Here is a 27,986-nt window from a genome sequence, read left to right on the forward strand (position 1 = left end):
TGCAAGTCATTCATGGCGTGTTAGCAAATGGCGGATGCGTAGAAACAATATATTTTCCACAACGTGCTTTCGTTTGTCGTTTTCCACAAGTATTTTAGAATGTTGGCGGGTGGAGAAATAACACGTATTTTAAGCTGTATTACCTTGTAAAATTCATTTAATTCAGGTGTAATTCTGTACAAAGGAAATGATTAACTTATATTGCAATTATATGATTGTATATCTAATTATAAGCGTGGTCGTGGTCGTGATCGTGATCGCTAAAATACTTGTGCTGCTTGTCCTCCTTGTTCAACGCCGCCAACGAAAAGAAAAAGAAAAGGCAAAGGATCCAATGCAATGCCTTAACGTCAGTTGAACTCGTGTAGGCGATTTACTTGACATACAGACACAAGGTTGCATTTTGAAGTAGAATAAATTTGTAACTTTAGGTACTCAAGGGTGTACTGGTTTGTTGCGCGCTAACAATTATACAAGTTACATAGATATATCGTTCACTGATCGGCAGATGTCTCTATGGTTGCCGATTGAAATACGCCCTATCTGAGTAAACTATTAAAGAACTTCATACATAAATCAGAGCAGTTACAAAAAGACCCCAGCTCAACAAAAACTAAAGGAGGCAGAAAATACGTAAAAAAAAAAAAAAATGCATCACGTGTGGATTAACAATTCAAGTAGCTATGTATGTGACAAGCGCCGATTATGCGCTTACGTACTTAACTCAAACTTTTTGTCCAAATATTAAATCAAATTTAAGTAGTAATTTATTTTATCTTAAATTATCACAAAATGTTTAGTGAACGTCTGTGTGTATTCAATGTATTTACAATGTCTTTAATGTTTAGTGAACGTCTGTGTGTATTCAATGTATTTACAATGTCTTTAGATTGCAAATGAACTTTCACGGTATTGAATGACTGTTATCTCTTTCGAGTACGTAAAATGTTGTATCTCATTTAGATGCAAAGCAGTAGCTAATCTAATGTCAATTTCATTTCTATTTAAGTTCTGGAGAAACATTATATAGCCAGCTGCCAGCTTTACAACAGTTCACACTAACTAGGGTTCTAACCGTTCAAGCCAATAAATCGTTTAAAATGTTATGGCCGTCCAACAAAGCGCGACAGTCGACTCTTCGGTAGGTTAACTGGCGCCAATTGGCCACACCAAGCGAATTTAAATTGGAGGATGTCCTCTTACTCTGCTTTCATGGGCGGGTTCCGATAAGAATGCTGGACTTTGCTGTTGTCTGCACAAACGCGTAATCACTAAAACTTAGAGCCCCATAAACCTTTCGAAGACTATTTTTGTCTTAAGCACTACCAGAGCCGCCTCATCTGATATGGTCATGATTGATGCTTCTGCACCATATAGTAGGACGCCTACGGTGTTGTTGTAGCGAGAAAGCCACTCCATGAAGGTTTTAAGGAGAGTTAGCGATGTTGGTGGTTAGGGTATAGATACGGTACGTTCCCTTTTCAATTGTTTTTTTTTTTTCCAAAACTTCACTATCTCAGAATTTGATTGTAAAACGAGGTTTCTCAAAATTTGCTTCATAAAAACCAAAACTCAGCTTATAACCAAACAATCCAATTTGTGGAGCAGAAGAATATCAAGTGAAGAGTTTGGCTGTGTCCAAGGCGAATTCAGTTCCAGCTGTTGTTATCCCAACAGATGATTGCTTCTTCTTGATTATTTTCCATACGACGCCTTGTACTGCAACATGTCAGTCAATCGAAATCAATGAAAATTTTCTTTTGACTTGGCATCCTTCTGCACGGCGAATTGATTGAATTCGCTTTGCTACCACCTGGTATGGATTCGCCTTGCATTGTATTTATGCTGTGGTCAAGGCGAATCTATACCAGGTGGTGGTAAAGCGAATTTAACCAATTCGCCGTGCAGAATAATGTCAAGTCAAAAGAAAATTTTCATTGATTTCGATTAACTGACATGTTGCAGTACCAGGCGTCGTATGGAAAATAATCAAGAAGAAGCAATCAGCTGTTGGGATAACACCACCTGGTACTGAATTCGCCTTGGCTGTGGTAGAATGTTTTTGAAACAGTCTGAGATTAGGCGTTCTTTAGCCAAATTCTAATATATATGCATATCGATTTGATTACGTCCTTATAACCAACAGTTCGTCGAATAAAGGGTTGTTGCTGTTATTCTAACAGTACTTCGCCCTACTCAATAGGCAAAAGCACCCATAGAACTGCAGTAAGAATACTCTCACAGAAGTAAAAAGACGACCATAAAGAAGTTCCTGGTACTCAAAAATAAAAAAAAATCGGTAGATCGGTTGATTGACAATCGGTTGTTGTTGTTTTTGTAGCGATAAGGACACTCCCCGAAGGCCTTGGGAAGTGGTATCGAGTTGATGGTCCTTTGCCGGATGCAGATCCGGTACGTTCCGGTACCAAGCCCGACCATCTCGGGAACGATTTATGTCCACATGCGACTTTCTAGGCCATACCGCCCTCCCACCCCCAAGATCCATGAGGAGTTCGGGGTCGCCAGAGCCTCGGCTGTTAATGAAACAGGATTCGCCACGGATAGGTGAGGTTGACAATTGGGTTTGGATAAGCTATATATTGCGCCGGCAACCTGAAAATGTTGCGCTATACAACCCTTTGAATCTGGTATTTTAGTCGCCTCTTACGAGAGGCATACCTACCGCGGGTATATTCTAACCCCTAACCCGCTGGGGGCATTGACAATGGCATTGACCGATTGACAATCGGTAGCGGCAGCCGATTTGTCAATTTCCTTGTAGAGGCGTTAAATTCGTACTACAATTGAAAAGTTGGTTTGTGTAATGTGCAGACAAGACGACACTTCATATGCTGGACGTACATAAGGTATATCGGGTGCGAACAACGGGCTTTGTGTATAACATAATTCAGCCGGGTATAAAAATAATACTTTATCACAGATGAACCACCAAGAGCAGATAAGAATCGGGCTATAACTACATATGTATATAGAAACCTAATTGGTTTCATTATTATTTATGTACAATAAAAGTCTTTGCCTTCCATCCAAATGAAGTTAGACAACATGAGTGCGCCACAGTGTGAGGTAGAGGTGATCTGTACCAAGCCGAGTTCATTGCAAAATTTACATGCTTTTAAAAAGTATGAAGAGCAATCCTTTATTAAACAACAACAAGAAACAGACGTAAGACAAGCGTGAATATGGTAAAGAAATTTTTTATTATCGGCTTATTTGATTTTGTATCTTTTAGAAAGGTCAATGGACAAAACAACTCGCATTTGTCGCTGGTGGAGCGACGCTCGGCTCGGCTGTACCAGCTGGTTACTTTATTGGTGTAATGAATAGCCCTGCAATGGTATGTAGTGTTTCTACCTGTTTTTTTTTCGAAGATACGAAGGAATTTCCTAAAAATTTATCTATTTTATTACTTCAAAAAAGATTTTATAAAGAACAAATCAATATACATAAGTGCATGGAAAGAAGTTTGTCGCGATTTTGGTAGGGTCACTTAAGGCCAAAATCTCTTCTTAAATTTATTTATTTACTTAAGGCCCTTTGTGAAAATTTAATTTCGGAAAACAACCATAACCATATACAGCAATTTAACCCCTCCCCCCCCCCCCCCCCCCCGGTATGCGTGTCGTTAGAGGCGACTAAAATACCAAATAGATTCAAGGGGTTGTGTAGCACAACCCTTTCAGTTAGCCAGGGCAATATATAGCTTCTCCAAACCCAATTGTCAACCTCACCTATCCGTGGCGAATCCTGTTTCATTAATAGCCGAGGCTCTGGCGACCCCGAGCTCCTCATGGATCTAGGGGGTGGGAGGGCGGGTCGGCTTAAAGTGTCGCATGTGGTCATAACAAATCGTTCCCGAAATGGTCGGGCTTGGTACCAGAACGTACCGGATCTGCATCCGGAAAAGGACCATCAACATCGATAACTCTTCCCAAGGCCTTCGGGGAGTGTCCTTATCGCTAAAACAACAACAACATCAATTTGAGATCAGCACACAAAAAAACTCCAAATACAAGCTGCGGGTTTGCCTATTTCGTAAGACTGCTAAAACATGTCTAAAAATTTCGTGAGAATTAGAGAGACACGCGTTTTAATCTCAATATAAATAATACTGTGACAAATATTAGTACCACTAAGCGATACTACCATCACTAAGCCGATACTAAGCAGCCACTCGTATGTACGTAAACAAATCAATCATCATCTACACACATACATACAAGGCAACGGAGAGATGCTCATAAACACATGTAATCATCAGCCGAAGTAGTACTGACATATACACACGCATATGGCTATGCGAGAGGCTATAAACTACAAATATACACGCATATAGCTGGTAACCAAGTAGAAGAGTCTAGAAGGAGAAACGTCTAGACATTTGGAGAAATATGCAGACAAGGCAACAGGGAGTATATAAGCAAAGCAAGCTGAGTTGTCAGTAATCAGTTTGATTTAAGCACGCTATCAGTTGCGAAATGAAGTATAATTGTACTACTGCCAAAGAAATCTTAAAAAGACTATTTTGCATTACTGAATATTGGAGTTATTTATTCGACAATTTAGCGATTCGAACGTTTGCAGAAGGTGTAAAATAAGCGGAGTTTTCCTAAATTCGTTACAATTACAATACGAAAGCGAAAACCAAAAATTTAATTTTTGTCAAGAGATATTTTGCACAAAATAGTTGAAAAACATGGAGTTAGGGTTCGGTGGAAACGTAGTATTAGATTTTTAGTTGAATAGTTTTTCTGAAATCAAAGGAATCATGCCCAGACCAGTTTTGAATGCAATTTTGCTTGTTATTAACCGAAAATTTGGGATAATACATCGCGCGAAGTTTTTCTTATTTTAAAGAAATCCACACTGGACCAGTTTTAAATCCAATCCAAAATTTGAAATAAAAAACTGCGCGATTTTTATTCCAAACTTTATCTAAACTTTTTACTGTGTTATATGTTCTGATATGAGAGAGGACTTTGTGTGGGCCAGTTTTTAATTCGACTTTTTACTAGAATGAGGCCAAAATATAAGAGAAGGGGCGCCGTATACGAAAATAATAAAAAAATCCCATTCGTCTGAACAAAAATAGTGAAACAAAATATAACGTAACTGTAATTCAACAATTGTTAACATTTTAATACATGGAAGTGCGAAACAAAATACTTTACCTTATGGTCACTTGAGAGAAACGAGCGGACTTTATGACCATTTTAGAAAAGCAGGATAGTCATTATGTCAAATTCGTTGACAATACCATTTGAAATTTAAAGTTGTACCATTTCTTATGGTTGTTGTTGTTGTAGCGATAAAGACACTCCACGAAAGTTTTGCGGAGTGTTATGTGATCGTCCTTTGCCAGATATAGATCCGATACGTTCCGGTAACAAGCTTCATTATGGTACAAGGCCTACCATCTCGGGAACGATTTAATATGACCACACGGAACCGTCTAAGCCAGAACCGTCCCCCACCCCTGCATGAAAAACTTGGGGTCGACAACCTCGGCTCCTGCAGGAACAGGGTTTGCCACGGGTAAGTGAGGTTAACGATTGGGTAGGAGAAGCTATAAAGTGGGCTGGCAACCACTTGAAAGGGCTGCGATACACTGGATATCGAAATCGGCACCTTGATCGTTAGCGCTTTCAAGACAAATATTTAAGAAAAAAAAATTACTTTACACAACCGTTTAAAAAGGTAAAAAAGAAGGATTATTATAAGTGATTTAATATAATAAATATAGCAATTAATTTACAAAAGCATTAAGAAAAAAATTTAAATAAATAAAACAAATTAATTTAATCAAACCATTAAAAAAAAATTAAAAAAAGAACCGTTAAAAGCAAAAAAATATTGGTCAGCAGAAATTTCAACTCTTGAATACAAGTCCTCAACCTTCATATGCATGCCACCATGATTCAATCACAACTTCTGCATAGACGTCAAAATTACAAATAGAACCGAGCACCTGATTTTTAATGACTATCGTGGTTTTTTGAAAATTGCAGCCAGTTTGCTCCCAAATCGAATTGATATTCGTTAACTGTGTTGTTTCTTTGCGATTTTTCGAAAAATATTACCTAATAGTAAAAATAGGAAGCAAGCAATTTAAAAATACCCGATAAGCACTGGACAGCATAATTCCTTAGTACGATTATTTTAATTGTATGGTATATATTAGAGATATACGCCGCCGATAAACGCCGCCGCCGCCGCCGATTTGGGTCGTTTTTCGCACGCCGCCGCCGAATGTCAAAAATGTCGGCGCGGCGGCGGCGCCGTCCGGCGTGTTTCTATATTTTCTACTCGTTTAAGACTGTTTAGGCCATTTATTGTTCATGTCGAAAATTTGTCGGATATGGTCGAAAAGGTATCAACGGATGCGCATCACTGCCAGTTATAAGAAACTAATTGCGAAATTTAACTCTTTCTAACTGTTCAAAAGTTATTTATAAATAAAATAATTAAAAAAATTTTTTTAAGTTAAACGATTTTGTTGAAAACAATACTTACATGAAGTAATAATAATACGAAAAGCTAGAAAATAATTAGGTAGGTCCTAGGTACTAGTCATCACACTCCTTATCAATCTATGGCGTTGATCAGACAATTAAATAAAAGCGTTGGGCGCGTGAAATTTCTAAAAATGTGACTGATTAAATTTCAGTTAGTTTTACTTATGACTATCAGTATAAAAAATATTTTTTAATTATTTTATTTTCAAGTTTTTAGTCTTTATTTAATTGCCTTTTATTTCTCATTCTATTTAGTTCATTTAGTGACTCATTATTACAAGGACTCTTTCCTGACAATTTGTTACAACCTAAGTCCTCAATACATAATCCTTCCAAAGACTTTACTCGACTCTGCGCCACGTATGCTTGTCCCTCCTCCAACTCCAAAATATTTTGATGTCACTTCTACCGGACTGTATGCAATATTTGTTCCAAATATGAGCCAAATCGCGCATCATAGGTCGCTTTCTATTCATGTATCTATGTATTATGTGTTCCAAATATGGGCAAAATCGGACCACAGATATGATTTTTGTGAATATCTCGATCCTTCCGCCACCTAGCGGCGATTTTTGATAGGTCGCTTCAAATAGGTCAATTCTTGTATGTATTAAGTGTTCCAAATATGAGCCAAATCGGGCCACAAATACGATTTTTGTGAATATCTCCATCCATGCGCCACGTAGCGGCGATTTTTTTCACAGGTCGATTTCTATTCTTGAATGTATTAAGTGTTCCAAATATGAGCCAAATCGGTCCACAAATACGATTTTTGTGAATATCTCGATCCATGCGCCACCTAGCGTCGATTTTTTTCATAGGTCGCTTTCTATTCTTGTATGTATTATGTGTTCCAAATATGAGCCGAATCGAGCCACAAATACGATTTTTGTGAATATCTCCATCCATGCGCCACGTAGCGGCGATTTTTTTTCACAGGTCGATTTCTATTCTTGTATGTATTAAGTGTTCCAAATATGAGCCAAATCGGTCCACAAATACGATTTTTGCGAATATCTCGATCCATGCGCCACCTAGCGGCTATTTTTTTCTTATTAATGCATTGTCATCGGGTTCTGAACTACATTCCAAGTTTCATGCTTGTAGCTTATCGGGAAGTTACTTAAATTTCAATTACAAGATTCGTTCACAACGGCCGTGCAGCCGTGCATGCGGCCCTGCGGCCTGTCAACTCAAGCTAAATAAAACCGTTTAAAAACAGGCGCTTTCGATGTCAGCTTAACACCGCCTTTGCATCACCCAATTCACCAAGTTATTAAAACAAAACACCAAAAGAAAAGTTATATAATAAATTTATATGCTCAGTTTGCATATTTTTTTCCAAAAAATTAATAATGAATTCAAATAAAAATGACGTAAGGCGAACATGTGTTCTCAGGTTGTTAAAACAGCAAATTACCCAAAAAAGGTGCCGATTTTTTAAAGAATTTTATCCAGGGTCCTTGTAAAATTTTAATTATATAGATGCGCCGAGGATTACACGATTTTCACCCATGAGTTACGCAATGACATCCACTCATACTGCTTATGATTTCGAGGGCGGTATCCATGGCCGAATAGTCACTCCCTGTTTCAAGGTGTTTCTCTGGATAAAAACATCCGTTATAAAGTCTTCGGAGCTACACCTAGAGCTTCTAGGAAAGTGACGTCGACGAAGGTATGAGTTCGAAGTCGCAGTCCCATAGGTTGTGTGCTTGCATATGGTGTGAGGGCAGGAGGCGTGGTAGCGACTGGTGGTCGGGATTGCTACTATTCGCCCATCGGGAATTGTAGCTCTTAAACACAGCCGAAAAAACTGGAGGCGCCATGTGCCACGAGAGTCCTGAGTATTAGACCATTAATAGCAACCGTAAGTCGCCTTTGTGCGTGACCGCCAAGGAGCCACAAATGATTTAAAGAAATTGTGTTTGCGACGATTATTAGGAGTTAACCCCAGATGAAACTGCGCTTTGCACCAGATATACAGACAAAAGTGTGACCATTTTATGTATCTCCATTTCTCTTCAGCGGACGCAGCAGTACCAATTCCAAAGACCGGGGTTAGGTTCGAAGCCTCTCTGGAGTAAGTGAAAGAGGAACAATCCTCCGCAAAGAGCTACTCCTGAAAATTTTTGAACGTTCTGCGAGATTTTGGGGCAAAAACCTATGCTCTTTCCGAAACGGCCAAAACGTTAATTTCCTTAAATACATACAAACAAAACCGTTCCTAAGTATTTTTTTTAAATAGAAAAATCAAGAAAAGTAAGAACACCGGCGTACGTCGGCGTGCCGCCGCCGGTATATAATAGAGCGTACGCCGCCGATAAAGTGATCGGCGTAAACCTCTAGTATATATATTATATTTATTAACTATGCCAGCACAAAGGCAATTTTATAAAAACTACGGACACCTAGGAATCGTGCACTTCCGAAAACATATAAAAATACGAAACTAACCATTTTAAAACTCATGGTTCAACGTCAAAAACCCGACTAACAAATCGATTCATGTCAATGTCTTGATATTCACTTTGGTAGCATAAAATGTCATTATTCCAGCTAAAGTCAAACGTTCAATATGGCTGCTGGCGTCACAGTGTGATCCTACCTCGTATACTTATGCTACGTTTGACACTTTCTGTAGTACATTTGACTTATTATACTCAGCTGAGCAGAGCCCACGGAGTATATTAATTTTGTTCGCATAACGGTAATCCGTAACGGCATAAATTAATCGAGATAGATATAGATTTCTATATATCAAAATGATCTGGGCGAAAAAAGAAATTCATTTAGCCATGTCCGTCCGTCCTTCCGTCTGTCCGTAAACACGATAACTTGAGTAAATTTTGAGATATCTTAATGAAATTTGGTATGTAAGTTTCTGGGCACTCATCTCAGTCGTTATTTAAAATGAACGAAATCGGACTATAACCACGCCCACTTTTCCGATATCGAAAATTACGAAAAACCGAAAAAGTGCGATAATTCCTTACCAAAGACGGCTAAACCGATGAAACTTGGTAGGTGGGTTGACCTTATGACGCAAAATAGAAAATTAGTAAAATTTTGGACAATGGGCGTGGCACCGCCCACTTTTAAAAGAAGATAATTTAAAAGTTTTACAAGCTGTAATTTGGCAGTCGTTGAAGATATCATGATGAAATTTGGCAGGAACGTTACTCCTATTACTATATGTGTTCTAAATAAGAATTAGCAAAATCGTTCAACATCCGTCACGCTCACTCATTAAAAAACAATTTTTTTAATAAAATTTTAACAAAAATTTAATATCTTTACAGTATATAAGTAAATTATGTCAACATTCAACGCCAGTAATGATATGGTGCAACAAAATACAAAAATAAAAGAAAATTTCAAAATGGGCGTGGCTCCGCACTTTTTTATTTAATTTGTCTAGAATACTTTTAATGCCATAAGTCGAACAAAAATTGACCAATCGTTGTGAAATTTGGTAAGGGTATAGCTTCTATGACGATAACTGTTTTCTCTAAAAATGGCCGAAATCGGTTGAAGCCACGCTCAGTTTTTATACACAGTCGACCGTCTGTCCTTCCCCTCGGCCGTTAACACGATAACTTGAGCAAAAATCGATATATCTTTACTAAACTTAGTTAACGTATTTATCTGAACTCACTTTATCTTGGTATTAAAATGGGCGAAATCCGACTAAGACCACGCCAACTTTTTCGATATCGAAAATATCGGAAAATTAAAAAAATGCCATAAGTCTATACCAAATATGAAAAAAGGGATGAAACATGGAGACTGGATTGGTTTTTTGACGCAAAATATAACTTTAGAAAAAACTTTGTAAAATGGGTGTGACTCCTACCATATTAAGTAGAAGAAAATGAAAAAGTTCTGTAGAATTGGCAGGAATACTGTTCGTGGTATTACATATATAAATAAATTAGCGATACCCCACAGATGATGTTCTGCGTCACCCTGGTCCACATTTTGGTCGATGTCTCGAAAACGCCTTCACATATACCACTGAGGGCCACTCCCTTTTAAAACCCTCATTAATACCTTTAATTTGATATCCATATCGTACAAACACATTCTAGAGTCACCCCTGGTCCACCTTTATGGTGATATATCGAAAAGGCGTCCACCTATAGAACTATGGCCCACTACCTTTTAAAATACTTTTTAATACCTTCTATTTGATAACCATGTCATACAAACACATTCCAGGGTTACCGGATCTGTACCCGGCAAAGGGCCATCACATCGATAACACTCTCCAAAGCCTTCGGGGAGAAACATTATCCTACAACTACAACAACAACCCTAGGTTCATTTCCCTAAATGGTGATTTTCCCTTATTTTGTCTCTAAAGCGCTCATCTGAGTATGTAATGTTCGGTTACATTCGAACTTAGCCTTCCTTACTTGCCTTATGTACATTTCGTTCTTTCTAAAATCGAGTTGATTGTTTCTAAAGTTATATGATACGTTCTAAAATTAAAGGAAGCTTTAGAAAATGTAATCGCACTAGCCAGCGAAGCCCTTGGTTTTTCGTTCGTTGCACTATGTTTATACATATGTATCTGTGTTCATACTGCTCAGGGGATAGAGAGCGACGATATATTAAATCTCATAAGATAAGGTTGCCAAAAATAGAAAATTAAACTGAATGTCTAGATTGTGTAATATAAATCAAATCCTAAAAATTATATGGAACCTATTTTTTTCTTGTTGTTTTATTTTATCCCTTAATTTGACTGTATTATGTCTAATGGTTTAGTTGCGTAAGACAAGTTGTACACAAATATTTAAGTGGAGATAACAAATGTTTATTGAATTACTTTCTTTTATTGCAGTTTATGCGAGATTGGTGCAATCATACGCTAATAGAAAGATACGACTTGCACTTGACTCATACAGGCATAAATTTTCTGTGGGCGACTATTGTCTCAATTTATTTAGTAGGGGGCACCATAGGATCGATTACTGGAGCCAAAGTTGCAAATAGATTTGGAAGGTAATGTCATGTATAATGGATACACTGGACTACACACGGACTGACAGGGACAAACGAATAGATGAATGTGCAGGCACGTCGATGACTGATAATAAAATACCACTGTCCTGACGACTAAGCCGGACGAAAAAGTTGTTCAGAAAATTAGAAGATGAAAAATTATCGAGTAGTATTGCGCATTAACCACTTTAACTGTCCAAAAAATCGTACATGCCGCCAAGCGAACACAAATCATATTCCACCCGGTCGTTCCAACGGAGTGAAGGCCAACTTTCTGCTCCGGAGCATTCGCACAATATGACCTAGCCACCATAGCCACTGTGTTGTTATTGTTATCGCTATAAGGATAATAACACTCCCACAAATCTTCGGGGAGACTATCGACGCTGATGCCACTTTGCCGGATATAGGTAGATCCGGTAACAAGCATCATGACTTAATATGAGCACATTGAAACCCCAGCGGGTTAGGGGGTCAGAAAATACCCGCGGTAGGTATGCCTGTCGTAAGAGGCGACTAAAATACCAGATTCAATGGGCTGTGTAGCGTAACTCTTTCTGGTTGCCAGCGCAATATATACATATGTAGCTTCTCCAAACCCAATTGTCAACCTCACCTATCCGTGTGGAATCCTGTTTCACTAACAGACGAGGCTCTGGCGACCACAAGCTCCTCATGGAACTTGGGGGTGGGGAGGGAGCGATGGCCTGAAGGTTTAATGTGGCCATATAAATCGTTCCCGAGATGGTCTGGCTAGCACCTTAATGGTGCTGTGTTACCGGAGCGTACCGGATCTGTATCCGGCAAAGGACCATAACATCGATAACACTCCCCAAAGCCTTCGGGGAGTAACCTTATCGCTACAACAACAACAACATGACCACATTGAACTGTTTAGGCCATCCCGCCCCCTAGTTCCATGAAGAAATTAGGTTCGGCTGAGCTTCGCTTGCTAAATGTGTGTAAAAGGTGAGGTTGACAATTGGGGGTTAGGAAAGCTCTGAAGCTATAAAGCTTTGTATTGCGCTTATCAACCCCTTGAATCCCCGCGGCTGTCTTTTGATTCAATTGACTATGTGAATATCTGCATAAAGCGTCTTTAGGATCTACTTGTTTTTGGATCGACACAGTAAACAGAAGACCCGACCCCTTCCGTTAATTTGAAACCATAGGTATACACGTGTATAGTTTGTTCTGCCATTTTTGCTCCCGTTATGATAATCTGCATACCCGCTGTGATTTTTTGGTATACCTACGTGGCTGTCCACCAAACAAGGACCCCATGGTAAAGTATGGGTTTGGCAATCGCCGTAAATACCCAATGAGATAGTTTGAGTGATAGGCCCCACGTGCATCCTCTTGCATGCATACAGTGCCGCGAAGGCTTTCTTGGCTCTTTCTTCCACATGGAGTTTCCACGATAGCTTACTATAAAGTATGACTCCTACACTCTGCTAATTCCAATTTTTAGAATAAATAAGAAAGGCGAGGCTACCTAAAGGTTCGAGAATTCCCCCCACGACAGCAAGATAACTAGGTACTGAAGTGTAGCGGAGTCATATCCGGCAAAGAACTATTCAATGTCCAAACCTTTGAATAGTGTTTTTGACGTTAGTATAAGAATAACTACAACGGACGTTACATTAAAAAGGCATAATCTAAGGGTATTTAAGGGATTGTGCAACGCAGCCCTTTCAAGTTGTTACCAGCGCTATTTAAACGACTGTTTACTTATCAAGCGAGGCTATGGCGACCCCAAGTTTCTCACGAAAGGAAGGGATTGGATGGCTCAGAAGGTTCAAGGTGGTCATATAATATTGTGACGAAAGATAGCATCACTAAGCTAATACTAAATAAATAATCACGCAACAATAAAAAACATGAAGCAGCCACTCGTGTGTACGTAAACAAATCAATCATCATTTACACACATACATACAAGGCAACGAAGAGATACTCACAAACACATGTAATGATTAGCCGAAGTAGTACTCACGCATACACCCGCATATGGCTATAAGATAAACATAAACTACAAATATACATGTATATAGAAATTACCAAGTAGGAGATACAGCAGTTCTAGAAGGCGAAACAACTTTAGAGACTTTAGTAGAAATATGCGAATGAAGCAACGCAGCGCAAGCTGAGTAGTAGTAATCAGTTTGATTTAAACACGCAATTAGTTGTGAAGTATAAGTGTTATTGTGAAGTACTCTCAAAGTAGTATAATAAAGACCATTTTGCATTACTGAATATTGGAGTTATGTATTCAACAGTTTAGCGATTCGAACGTCAGCAGAAGGTTTGGAATAAGCCGAATTTCCCTAAATTCGTTACAATATTGTTCCAAAGATGTGTGGGCTAGTACCTTAATTGTGCTATTTTCGTTAGCGTACCGGATAAATATCCGGCAAGGGAAGAGCAAACATCGATAAAACTCTCCAAAAAATTTGGGGAGTCTCTTTGCCGCTGCAAGAGTAAGAAGTAGAACGGACGGATATATAGACTGACAGCCATGTTTCGGCCAATTTTCGCATTTTTATAAGTTAAGTTATAAACTGTTTAGAAACAAATTATATACTTTTAGGCGTAGCTGCTTTCTATCATGCGGAGTACTTTTCATCGTCTCGGCCCTACTCTCATACTTTTGTCGAGTATTGCACTCGGTAGAAGCAATCATCGCAGCACGTTTTATTGGCGGCTTAGCAGGAGGTTTAACCACAGCTTCCTTGCCAATGTACTTGGCAGAGGTGGCACCATTACATATGCGTGGCGTATTAGGTGTATTCTGTCCAATTGGCTTAACCTCTGGTGTAGTAGTAGCACAAATTTTTAGTTTTCGAAGTGTTTTTGGTAGCATTGAACAATGGCATTTGGATATGAGCGTTTTTTTTGGTATTTGTACTCATCTGTTATGCGCCAGTGAATTGCTATCCGGAGAGCCCCAAGTGGTTATACATCATTAAAGGTGATCGGGAAGGTGCGCGTGTGGAATTGAAAAGATTACGCCCAAGCACCACAAGCGACGCAGCTATCGACAATGAGTTAGCGACAATGGAAGCTGAATTGAAAGCGGAAAACCAAGTTAGCAATTTTGGTGCTGTACTCACGGATCGCAAGCTATTTATGCCATTGATTTTGGTGTGCACTTTTCAGGGTGGACAACAGCTGTCGGGCATAAATGCGGTGAGTATAACAAAATTTAGTAGCTGTTTTTTCTACATGTATATACATATGCACTTAAACTTTATATGGACTGCGAAGTGCATATCTTTATCTACACTTATGAAAATGTGTTTCACTATTCTCCTCCTTCAATTTTGGTATGCGTTATACACTTTGACCTAAAATCTTTGTCTCTCCACTATTTCTCCATACACTACCACTATGTGTAATTCTCCATGAGCGTTTTTATACTCAGCTGAGCATTTCGCATAACGGTACCCTGTAACGGCATAAACTAATCGAGAGGTATAGACTTCTATATATCAAAATGATCTGGGCGAAAAAAGAAATTCATTTAGCCATGTCCGTCCGTCCGTTCGTAAACACGATAACTTAGTAAATTTTAAGGTATCTTCATGAAATTTGGTATGTAAGTTCCTGGGCACTCATCGCAAATCGCTATTTAAAATGAACGAAATCGGACTATAACCACGCCCACTTTTTCGATATCGAAAATTTCGAAAAACCGAAAAAGTGCGATAATTCATTACCAAAGACGGTTAAAGCGATGAAACTTGGTAGGTGAGTTGACCTTATGACGCAGAATAGAAAATTAGCAAAATTTTGGACAATGGGCGTGGTAAAATCAAAAATTTCGAAAAATGAAAACAATGCCATAATTCTATACCAAATACGAAAAAATGGATGAAACATGGAGACTGGATTGGTTTTTTGACGCAAAATATAACTTTAGAAAAACTTTGTAAAATGGGTGTGACTGACACCTACCATATTAAGTAGAAGAAAATGAAAAAGTTCTGCAGGGCGAAATCAAAAGCCCTTGGAATCTTGGCAGGAATACTGTTCGTGATATTACATATATAACAAGTAAGGAAGGTTAAGTTCGGGTGTAACCGAACATTACATACTCAGTTGAGAGCTATGGTGACAACATAAGGGAAAATAACCATGTAGGAAAATGAACCAAGGGAAACCCTGGAATGTGTTTGTATGACATGTGTATCAAATGAAAGGCATTAAAGAGTATTTTATGAGGGAGTGGGCCATAGTTCTACAGGTGGACGCCATTTAGGGATATAGCCATAAAGGTGGATCAGGGTTGACTCTAGAATGCGTTTGTACGATATGGGTATCAAATGAAAGATGTTAATGAGTATTTTAAAAGGGAGTAATCCTTAGTTCCATAGGTGGACGCCGTTTCGAGATATCGCCATAAAGGTGGGCCAGGGGTGACCCTAGAATTTGTTTGTACAATATGGGCATCAAACGAATGGTGTTAATGAGTATCTTAAAAGGGAGTGGGCCTTAGTTCTATAGGTGGATGCCGTTTCGAAATATCGCCATAAAAGTGGACCAGGGGTGACTCTAGAATGTGTTTGTACGATATGGGTATCAAATTAAAGGTATTAATGAGGGTTTTAAAAGGGAGCGGTGGTTGTTGTATAGGTGGTCGCCTTTTCGAAATATCGCAATAAAGGTGGACCAGGGGTGACTCTAGAATGCATTTGTACGATATGGGTATCAAATGAAAGGTGTTAATGAGTATTTTAAAAGGGAGTAATCCTTAGTTCCATAGGTGGACACCGTTTCGAGATATCGCCATAAAGGTGGACCAGGGGTGACCCTAGAATTTGTTTGTACAATATGGGTATCAAAAGAAAGGTGTTAATGAGTATTTTAAAAGGGAGTAATCCTTAGTTCCATAGGTGGACGCCGTTTCGAGATATCGCCATAAAGGTGGAGCAGGGTGACCCTAGAATTTGTTTGTACAATATGGGTATCAAAAGAAAGGTGTTAATGAGTTTTTTAAAAGGGAGTAATCCTTAGTTCCATAGGTGGACGCCGTTTCGAGATATCGCCATAAAGGTGGGCTAGGGGTGACTCTAGAATTCGTTTGTGCAATATGGGTATCAAACGAAAGGAGTTAATGAGTATTTTAAAAGGGAATGGGCCTTAGTTCTATAGGTGGACGCCTTTTCGAGGTATCGCAATAAAGGTGGACCAGGGGTGACTCTAGACTTTGTTTGTTCGATATGGGTATCAAATGAAAGGTGTTAATGAGTATTTTTAAAAGGGAGTGGGCCTTCGTTCTATAGGTGTTCGCCTTTTCGAGATATCGCCATAAAGGTGGACCAGGGGTGACTTTAGAATATGTTTGTACGATATGGGTATCAAATGAAAGGTGTTAATGAGTATTTTAAAAGGGTGTGGGCTTAGTTCTATAGGTGGACGCCTTTTCGAGATATCGCCATTAAGGTGGACCAGGGGTGACTCTAGAATGAGTTTGTACGATATGGGTATCAAATTAAAGGTATTAATGAGAGATTTAAAAGGGAGTGGTGGTAATTGTATATGTGAAGGCGTTTTCCAGATATCGACCAAAATGTGGACCAGGGTGACCCAGAACATTATCTGTTGGATACCGCTAATTTATTTATATATGTAATACCTGCCAAGATTTTAAGGGTTTTTTATTTCGCCCTGCAGAACTTTTTCATTTTCTTCTACTTAATATGGTAGGTGTCACAACCATTTTATAAAGTTTTTTCTAAAGTTATATTTCGCGTCAATAAAAAAATCCAATTACCTTACCATGTTTCATCCCTTTTTTCGTATTTGGTATAGAATTATGGCATTTTTTTCATTTTTCGTAATTTTCGATATCGAAAAAGTGGGCGTGGTCATAGTCGCATTTCGTTCATTTTTCATACCAAGATAAAGTGAGTTCAAGTAAGCACGTAAACTAAGTTCATTAAAGATATGTCGATTTTTGCTGAAGTTATCGTATTAACGGCCATGCGGAAGGACAGACGGACGACTGTGTATAAAAACTGGGCGTGGCATCAACCGATTTCGCCCATTTTCACAGAAAACAGTTAACGTCATAAAATCTATGCCCCTACCAAATTTAAAAAGGATTGGTTAATTTTTGTTCGACTTATGGCGTTAAAAGTATCCTAGACAAATTAAATGAAAAAGGGCGGAGCCACGCCCATTTTGAAATTTTATTTTATTTTTGTATTTTGTTGCACCACATCATTACTGGAGTTGAATGTTGACATAATTTACTTATATACTGTAAAGATATTAAATTTTTTGTTAAAATTTTACTTTAAAAAAAAATTTTTTTTTAAAGTGGGCGTGGTCCTTCTCCGATTTTTCTAATTTTTATTAAGCGTACATATGGTAATAGGAGTAACGTTCCTGCCAAATTTCATTATGATATCTTCAACGACTGCCAAATTACAGCTTGCAAAAGTTTTAAATTACCTTCTTTTAAAAGTGGGCGGTGCCACGCCCATTGTCCAAAATTTTACTAATTTTCTATTTTGCGTCATAAGTTCAACTCATCTACCAAGTTTCGTCGCTTTATCTGTCTTTTGTAATGAATTATCGCACTTTTTCGGTTTTTCGGAATTTTCGATATCGAAAAAGTGGGCGTGGTTATAGTCCGATTTCGTTCATTTTAAATAGCTATCTGAGATGAGTGCTCAGGAACCTACGTACCAAATTTCATCAAGATACCTCAAAATTTACTCAAGTTATCGTGTGAACGGACGGACGGACGGACGGACGGACGGACGGACTTGGCTCAATCAAATTTTTTTTCGATCCTGATTATTTTGATATATGGAAGCCTATATCTATCTCGATTCCTTTATATATGTACAACCAACCGTTATCCAATCAAACTTAATATACTCTGTGAGCTCTGCTCAACTGAGTATAAAAATTAGCGGTACCCGACAGATGATGTTCTAGGTCACCCATCCACATTTTGGTCGATATCTCGAAAACGCCTTCACATATACAACTAAGGGCCACTCGCTTTTAAAATACTCTTCAATACCTTCCACTTGATGCCCATGTCATTCAAACACATTCCAGGGTTACCCTAGGTTAATTTTCCTAAATGTTGGATTTTCCCTTATTTTATCTCCAAAGCTCTCAGCGGAGTATGTAATGTTCGGTTACACCCGAACTTAGCCTTCCTTACTTATTTTAGTTGCAAATGTAGATGTATACACATGTAAAAAAAAACAGGGCTAATGAATCGATCTTTGTTCATAGTCCTATAGTGAGGGTGCCAATTCTTATCAGTGGGAGTATGAATTGAATTAACCTTATGTGCCTCTTACTTAAAAGTTATTTTGCTATAGTATCTAATGTATATTCCTTACAGATTTTCTATTATTCGGTATCAATTTTCCTTAGAGCCGGACTATCTACAGCTGCTGCCGAATGGGCTAACCTAGGGGCTGGCTCACTAAATTTAGCCATATCGCTAATGGGCCCATATTTGATGGGTCGATTTAATCGCCGTCCCCTCATGCTCTTCTCAACGTTTTGCTGTGGAATTGCGTTGTTGGCATTTTCATTAATGCTTTACTTTATTGTAAGTATTATGGATAAGAAATCGACTTATAAAGATCGGGTCAGAAATTAAACTACGCATTTTTCAAATGTATTTTAGAAAAAATATGTGATTTAAAAAAACCCAAAAGCATAAGCAAAAATACAAAGCGCGATATAAGCTCCGAAAAGATTTAGACGGCGCTTCTCTTCCAATTTGCGTCGGGCTCCTTTTATTTTGCCTTCAGTTTTATGCAATTTTATTTCAGAAAAGGTAAAAAGTATTTCAGAGGGTGGCAAACATATTTCAAAATATTTCAAATGTATTTCATAGAACCTAAATTGTATTTCATAAAAACTCAAATGTTTATCAGAAAAAGTCAAAAGTATTTCAGATTTTCCATGTATATTTCAGAAAGCTGCAAATGTGCTTAATAAAACCAATAACGTATTTCAGATAGGGAAAAGTATTTCAGAAAAGTTAAAATGTATTTTATAAGATGGAAAAAGTATTTACGAAAGGGCAAACATGTTTTTCAGAAAACCTGAACCTGGTAGCTTGCTCCACCAATCACATCGAAGGAAAACATTATTTTCTCAGTGATCATATTTCAGCAGTGGTTCGGCAAGCCAATATAAAGCTTCTCAGCGAAAACTCATCTGCCTTCCAGCTGGTGTTGGGAGTCGGCTAAAAACATGTAGGTTCAGCCCCGCAAATTCATAAGACAAATTAAACAAGTAAGGAAGTCTAAGTTCGGGTGAAACCCAACATTACATACCCAGCTGTACACTTGAAATGTTGTTGTTATTTGTTTTGTGTGCTTAATAGTGTTACAAGGCTGCGCAATAATACTGTTACGAATATTTGCAACACTAAGGGGTACTGCCATCTCTAAGCCGATGCTAAGCAGTGACTGTATGCACATCAATAATTCAATCATTATGTCTACACATACACACAGCGGAGAAGCAACGCACAAACACATGCAGATATCTTATCTGAGATATGCAATTATAATTGTGGAAGTGTCGCTCACAAATACACGCGTATATGAGAGCTATACACGTACATCTGTAGTTATAATTATAGCAGATAACCAACTAGTAGATTCTAGAACAGAACCGCCTAGAAATGTCAACGAGGAAACCAAACACGAGAATCAGTTGGATTTAAGACGCTATCTAGCGAGCAATAGCAGTATTATTTTGAGTTAAGCAAGCTATCAGTAAGCGAAGTATAAGTGTTATTGTGAAGTACTTTAATAAAGGCCATTTTGCATTATTGAAGAGTGGAGTTGTTTATTCAACAGTTTAATGATTCGAACTTAGCAGAAGGTTGCAAATAAGAGGATTTGCAGTAAATTCGATACAATTGGTGTCAGAAGAGGAACTGTTGAATAAATTCCGAAGACTTCGAATACAACTTGGACATGGCAAAGTTGAGTGAATTGACGATCCAGCAACTGAAGGAGTTGGAAGTCCGTGGATTGGCTACTTTTGGCGATAAATCCCAGCTACAAAGACGACTAAGTGTAGCTATGGTATTTGAAGGAATCAATGCTGAGGAGTATGTCTTTCATTATGATAGCGACAAAACAGCAACAAAAATGGAAGAAAAAAACGAAACACCGCAGACAGTGACGAGCACAATATCTGCACAAACATCGACAATGGCATCTCAGCTGGAGTCACAGGAGGCACGCATTTCAGAAATGGCGTCGCAAATGTCATCTCAATTGGAAGAACAGAAGACATATATGTCATCTCAACTGGAAGAGGCACATATATCTGGAATGTCGATAAAAATTTCGGAACAGCTATCCTCGCAGCTCTTTGCGAAACTGGAAGAGCAGGATGCAAAAATTTTACAACTCAAGGACAAAATTGATGCCGAGATAGAAGTGTTGAAATGTCTTATGCAACAGTTACAACTAAATCGCGCAGCTGTTCCAGCGAGCAATCCGAAGGTAAAAACTCCATCTTTTGACAGCTCTGTTCCTTTCGAGGTATTCAAGCTTCAATTTGAGAAGACATCAGCAGTGAACAACTGGAATGCTGAAGATAAAGTTGCTGCACTGTTCGTGGCATTGAAAGGGCCTGCAGCTGAAATCTTACAGACAATTCCAGAGTACGAACGGAACAACTATGAAACATTGATTAGCGCTCTAGAGAGACGTTACGGAAGCGAGCATAGGAAACATATATATCAAATTGAGTTGCAAAATCGTTACCAAAAGGCGAATGAGACTTTACAGTAGTTTGCGTCGGATGTTGAAAGATTGGCTCATCTCGCAAATGCAGACGCACCCTTGGAATAGACCGAGAGGGTTAAAATTCAGAGCTTTATAAATGGAATACGGATGCCGAAACGAAACGAATTACATATGCGAACCCAAAGTCAACATTTGCTGAAACGGTATCCCATGCACTGACTCAGGAAACAGCGTCACTTTTGAGTAAGCCCACATACAAAGCTCATCGCGTGGAAGTGGAAAGGCTAGATTGGGTAGACACAATTTTGGAAGCACTGAAGGGATTACAACAAAAAATGCCGGAGTTATGAAGTGTTTCAACTGCGGTAACCCAAGTCACATTGCACGTCATTGCAGCACCGGTCATGGTAGTTCCAACTTGGCTGGTCGTAAACGCAAAGCTGGAGGAGATAAGCAAGAGCGAGTCAAATGTAAAGATCGAGAACTTGCCCCAGCTATTGAATGTCGTGTGATACCTATCTCACAAACTGGAAGGAAATCGAGCAGTCTCACCCTCAAAGGAAATGTGGATGGCAAGGAGCGTGTACTGACTGTAGATTCCGGCGCATCTCATTCTTTAATCCGATCCGATTTGGTCAACAGGAGAGTAAAGCCATTACCTGGAGCAAGATTGCGTACAATTACTGGCGAGTGTAACCAAGTCCAGGGAGAAGTGGTATGTGAAGTCTTAATTGGGGAGGTCATGGTTCTACACAAATTCGTTGTAGCGGAGATTATTGATGAAGTCATATTGGGAGTGGACTTCTTAGTTGACCATGACATCAGGATCGACATGCAGAGAAGGATTATGCGTTTTTAAGAACCAGGATATACCACTTAACTTCAGTTTGGCGAAAGGGTTCAGTAGTAATCGAGTACTGGTGGAGAAGACTCGGCAAAGACCACGAAAGTCAAAGGCAAAGGTTGATGGATCGAATGGACCAAATAAAGCGAAATCAAAAGTACCTGCGAGAGAAACACTGGCATTGACAAAAACAAATGGACGCACAAAAACAAAGGAACGAATTTTCCAGAAAGAATGCAAGGGTGGTTTCAAGCCAGCGCGCACTACTGTTGTGAAACGTCAAGACGATACTGATGATACAAAGTCAATCCGTCAAGATCAAGCTCTGCGAAGTAGTTCTTCATTGGCCAAAGAATAGAGTGTGAGGGAACGGCCCAGGGCAATGAGTAGTAAGATGAAACACTGGCATGACAAGAACTTTAATTCGGAAGGTTTCTTGGAGGGAGATTTGGTACTGCTATACAACCCTCACCGGCGGAAAGGTGTTCCATCCAAATATCGGTGCAGTTGGGAAGGCCCGTACAGAGTTGTGAAGAGGATCAGTGATGTCATCTACCGCATACAAACAATTGGGAAGCCACGAAATAGAAGGGTGGTCCATTTGGAGAGGCTAGCAGCGGTTAGATCGAGAGATTTGTCTGATCGGGACGATCAGACTTAAGTGAAGGGCAGTGTTACGAATATTAGCAACACTAAGGGGTACTGCCCTCTCTAAGCCGATGCTAAGCAGTGACTGTATGCACATCAATAATTCAATCATTATGTCTACACATATGTACGTACACGCAGCGGAGAAGCAACGCACAATCACATGCAGATATCTTATCTGAGATATGCAATTACAATTGTGGAAGTGTCGCTCACAAATACACGCGCACATGAGAGCTATGCACGTACATCTGTAGTTATAATTATAGCAGATAACCAACTAGTAGATTTTAGAACAGAACCGATTGGAAATGTCAACGAGGAAACCAAACACGAGAATCAGTTGGATTTAAGACGCTATCTAGCGAGCAATAGCAGTATTATTTTGAAAATCAGTTTGAGTTCAGCAAGCTATCAGTAAGCGCAGTATAAGTGTTATTGTGAAGTACTTTAATAAAGGCCATTTTGCATTATTGAAGAGTGGAGTTATTTATTCAACAGTTTAGTGATTCGAACTTAGCAGAAGGTTGCAAATAAGAGGATTTGCAGTAAATTCGTTACAATACATATACATATGGTTCTATTCTGAACTAATTTTCGTTTAAAAGAAGCAAAAAGGATACAGAGGCTAAACCAATGACCTCGAGCGGGTAATAATGCAGTTTTCCTTCAGATATGGGGATTTCCCTACTGTTTATTTTAAAATAAAGATATAACAGAAAATAAAAATACGATTGGTATAAAACTATTTTTCGCTAAGATTTAACTTATTATTTTTGCCTACGACCCTTTTTAAAGTCATTTATATAAAAGTGGGCGTGGTCCTTAACCAATCTTATCCATTTTTACTAGAAATATTTCCTGCTATAAGGAAAATATGTGTACCCAATTTTGTTGGCTCCCGAAACATTGAAAATTGCTTAGACAAAATAGGGGCGGTGCCACACCCATTTTCAATCAAAAATTTTAGTGTTTTCCAATTTAATTTTATAATTCAGTTTCGAAAGTAAAATTCCATTGATACAAAGCTCTTTTTCGCTAAGATATAGCTTATTATTTTCGTCTACGACCTTTTTAAAAATCTTTTTTATAAAAGTGGGCGTGGTCTTTAATCGATCTCGTCCATTTTGTCTACAAATATTTCCTGCTATAGGGAAAATTTGTGTACCAAATTTTATTACGATCCGTTAATTTTTTTTCGAGTTATGGCTCCCGAAACATAGAAAATTGCTTAGTCATAAAAGGGGCGGTACCACGCCCATTTTTTAAAATTTGAAGTTTTTCCTATTTTTTGGTATAAATCCACTTGGGAAATGAAATACCATTGATATAAAGCTCTTTTTTGCAAAGATAGAGCTTATTTTATTCGGCCACGACCCTTTTAAAAATATTTTATATAAAATTGGGTGTAGTTCTTAACCGACTTCGTTAATTTTTCTTCAAAGCATTCCTTATAGTAAAGGCAACCTCTCTGCCGAATTTTGTTACGATAGGTTGAACGATTTTTGATTTATGATTAATAATATTTGTGAAATTGATTTTATCACAAGTGGGCGGAGCCACGCCCATTTTAATTTTAGTCCACATGTCAAATTTCAACATTCTAGGTGTATTATTTCCTAAATAATCAGGTTTTTTGTGTTTTCCAAAATGGTTTATATATAAAAAAGTGGGTGTGGTTATCATCCGATTTCGCTCATTTTCAATACCAATCTATTCTGGCTCCAGATAAGCTCGTGTACCAAATTTGGTGAAGATATCTCAATATTTACTCAAGTTATCGTGTTAACGGACAGACGAACGAACGGACGGACGGACATGGCTCAATCAAATGTTTTTTCGATACTGATGATTTTGATATATGGAAGTCTATATCTATCTCGATTCTTATACCTGTACAACCAACCGTTATACAATCAAAGTTATAATACCTTGTGTACAAGTACAGCTGGGTATAAAAAGAGCACGAGGTAAACTGGAAGGGAAGCTCAGCCTAAATCTTTTCAAAGGTATATCGCGACAAGTATTTATTTATTTTTTTTAATGGGATTCCAGGTTCTTTTTATGCTACTCATGTTGGTATTGTTGTAGTGGTGCTTCGTCTCATCCAATAGGTGCAATAACTCATTCATTGTCATCAATATCCTCTAACAAGAGTCCGAGGAGACTTGCAATTTTAACAGTGTTTGACATAAGAGACATGAAATTGAAAAGATGGTTGGTGTTATGTGGTGACGATTCCTCCCATAAATTCAGAAAACAAAAATTTAGAAACATATTTTTTCAGAAAACATAAGTCAGAACCGTTTTTTCAGAAAGCCAAAATTCAGAAGTCTAAACTCAGAAACAAGAATTCAGAAATAAAAATTCAGAAATCACAATTCAGAAGTCAAAATTCAGAAGTCAAATTTCGGAAGGCAAAATTTAGAAGTTAACATTCAGAAAGCAATCAGACAGCAAAAAAACCATTAAATTTTGATAATAATTTAATGTTTTTTTTTTTTGCTGTCTGACTACTTTCTGAATTATACCTGAGGTTAGAGGTATTTGTCTTTGAGAAGGTGGTTCACCGGGAATTTGTTAGCATAGTAGTTTGTTGATTTTTTTTAATGTCTCTGAGGGCCTTTTCTTTCTGGGTATTCTACAAAAACTGTACATCATTTTAATTCTCTCCTTTATGGGGAGTAGACGATTTTTTGGAGACTTAAAAAAGACATCCTGCGCGGGCTACAGTTTATATGTGGCTATGAGCGTTTTATTTTTTTGTTGTTGTTGTATCAACGATAAAGACACTCCTCGAAGTTTTTGGTGAGTGTTATCGATGTTGATGGTCCTTTGCTGGATAAAGATCCAGTACGTTCCGGTAACAAGCACATTAAGGTACTAGCCTGCCCATCTCGGGAACGATTAATATGACCATATTAAACCTTCTAAGCCATACCGAACATGTCTGGTATTTAAACGCTCTTAATATATGATAACGAAATACTTAGCTCACGTATTCCTGGAGCCAAGACTATGAAAATATGAGATACATTTTTTGAGTTTCATAGAAAGATCAGGCTTGGCACGTTGGAAAAGCAGGGACGTCTCCTTTATTTTTAAAGCTAGAGATATTTGCGATGACCACAAATAGATTTCCGAAAATTTAAAAAAATTTCTATTCTCGACCATTTTTTGACTTTTTTACTTCCTTTATATTAGGTCGGTTGAATGTATGTCCGCTTTTCATACAAATCTTGCAATCGATTTTTAAGTGACTTCTCATTCAGCTACAGACGTGAAACTTTACGCATAGGTTAGAACACCGTGACAATGCCACAAAAGGAAGAAAAAATCCGTTAGATGGCGCTAGGATCGAAATAATTAGATAAGAATTTTAAAATTTTCAAACCAGCTTTTAAGTAACTTCTCGATGAGCTAGAGACTTGAAATATCAAACTTAATTCAGAGGTCGATTACAGCCGATGACATGATACAAAAAGATTCGCTAGGGGCGCATGTGATGAGATATTTAGAAAAATCGTACGAAACGGAGGAAATTTTGGGATTGATTTTTATGTAAGTTCTCATTGAGCCACAACTGTAAAACTTCACAGATGAGATTATACGCCGAGATAATTTAAGATAAGGAGAAAAAATTCCGTTAGGTGTCGCACGGATCGAAATATTTAGATGAGAATTTGGAAATTTTGTATTTTGAGATCGATTTTAAAGTAACTTCTCATTGAGCAACAAACATGAAACCTCAGAGGCAGGTTAAGATACCGAGAAAATTTAAGAAAAGGAGAAAATAAAAATAAAATAAAAAAATTTTAAGCACTTCCTTTATATAAATGGACAAACATCAGCGAAAAATGTCTCCTTATATAAAGACATATTCTTGCTAAACTTTGATTTTTAAATTTTGACATAGAAATTGCAAAAATATTTATGATAAGTAAAAATATAAAGGTGGAACGCAATTGATTGACTAACAATATCTCCTTTATATAAAGGAAGTGCTTAAAATTTTTGTATTTTCTTTTTTTATCAAGATATTGGTTTTTCCCGAAATTTTTGTATGCATACTTATGTGTTTGCTACCGGATTTGGAAAGTGCGGAAAATTTTACTTGAAGACACCATTTTTGAGACGTACCACTCCAAGATTTCGATATCTACTAATCAATCAAATTAACAAAGATTCAACTAAGAAGACATATTTGGTACATACGCAATTTTTTTGTATGAGCACTTCATACAAAATCGAAGTTCCATTTTGAAAGTTAAATAATCCTTGAATTGCGACTATTCGAATAATCTAAATAAATCAACTATTCGAATAGCGAATTCGATTAATAAACGAGCAAAAATCTAAATGTGATTTTTTGGCTCCATGCGTGTTCTTCCATATCTGTTAGAATGAATATTTCCCGACGGTTTTGGGGAGTGTTAGCAATAGTGATGGTCCTTTGCTCCATTGAAACTTGTTATGAGTCAGTTATTGCGTTTTGGTTTGGAACTCCTCATATATTCTCAATACATTTTTAAATTTCAAAGTTTTATTTGTGTGTTTTTGTTCTACTGCAAAATTTTGTTGGGCAGAGTTCGCAGATTTTACGGCGTCGTTGACTTGTTCTTTTCCGAAATACAGAAAAAATTTAAATCACGCTTACTTATTATACTCAATTATTTAGAAACTAAAAAAACTCTAAAGCATCTATCCAGACCTTTCAATAACTTAAATCCGTTATCATTACAGGATCACGTATCATGGTTTGCTACGGGCTGTATTTGTTGTATTTTCGTCTACATTTTCTTTTTTCAATTTGGTTTGGCTCCTATACCATTTTTTATTGGCGCCGGTAAATACTTATGCAATTCATTTTTATAACTTTTTATGACAAGAAATACAATTATCCCTCTTTCAGAATTATTCGAAGTAGCACCTCGACCAGCAGCTATGGCGCTCGGTAGCGTTGCTTCGTGGAGTTGTAATTTCTTAGTGGGCATTCTCTTTCCCACTTTACAGGATGCCTGGGGTGCTCTTGTATTTCTACCATTTTCAATAATGTGCGCGATACTCTTTTTGCTAACTAAACGTTATTTGCCAGAAACAAAGGGGCGTGACCCCTCCCAGGTGATACATTTAATGGCAAATGGTTTTAAATCGAATATTAATAAAGAAATTTAATATATTCAGGAGCTTGTA

At 37.9% G+C, this 27,986-nt stretch overlaps 1 protein-coding gene and 1 pseudogene across 1 annotated transcript in view; one reads left to right on the plus strand and one right to left on the minus strand.

Annotated features, from left to right (window-relative positions):
• Pms2 (mismatch repair endonuclease PMS2) overlaps nucleotides 1–27,986 on the minus strand; it is a 46,285-nt gene that overhangs the window by 6,292 nt on the left and 12,007 nt on the right. The gene's annotated exons all lie outside the window — the stretch shown is intronic.
• LOC137243625 (solute carrier family 2, facilitated glucose transporter member 1-like) lies at nucleotides 576–27,968 on the plus strand (annotated as a pseudogene).

The sequence above is a fragment of the Eurosta solidaginis genome, chromosome 3 (assembly GCF_040869045.1).
Source record: "Eurosta solidaginis isolate ZX-2024a chromosome 3, ASM4086904v1, whole genome shotgun sequence".
In the NCBI taxonomy this organism is placed as follows: Eukaryota; Metazoa; Arthropoda; class Insecta; order Diptera; family Tephritidae; genus Eurosta; species Eurosta solidaginis.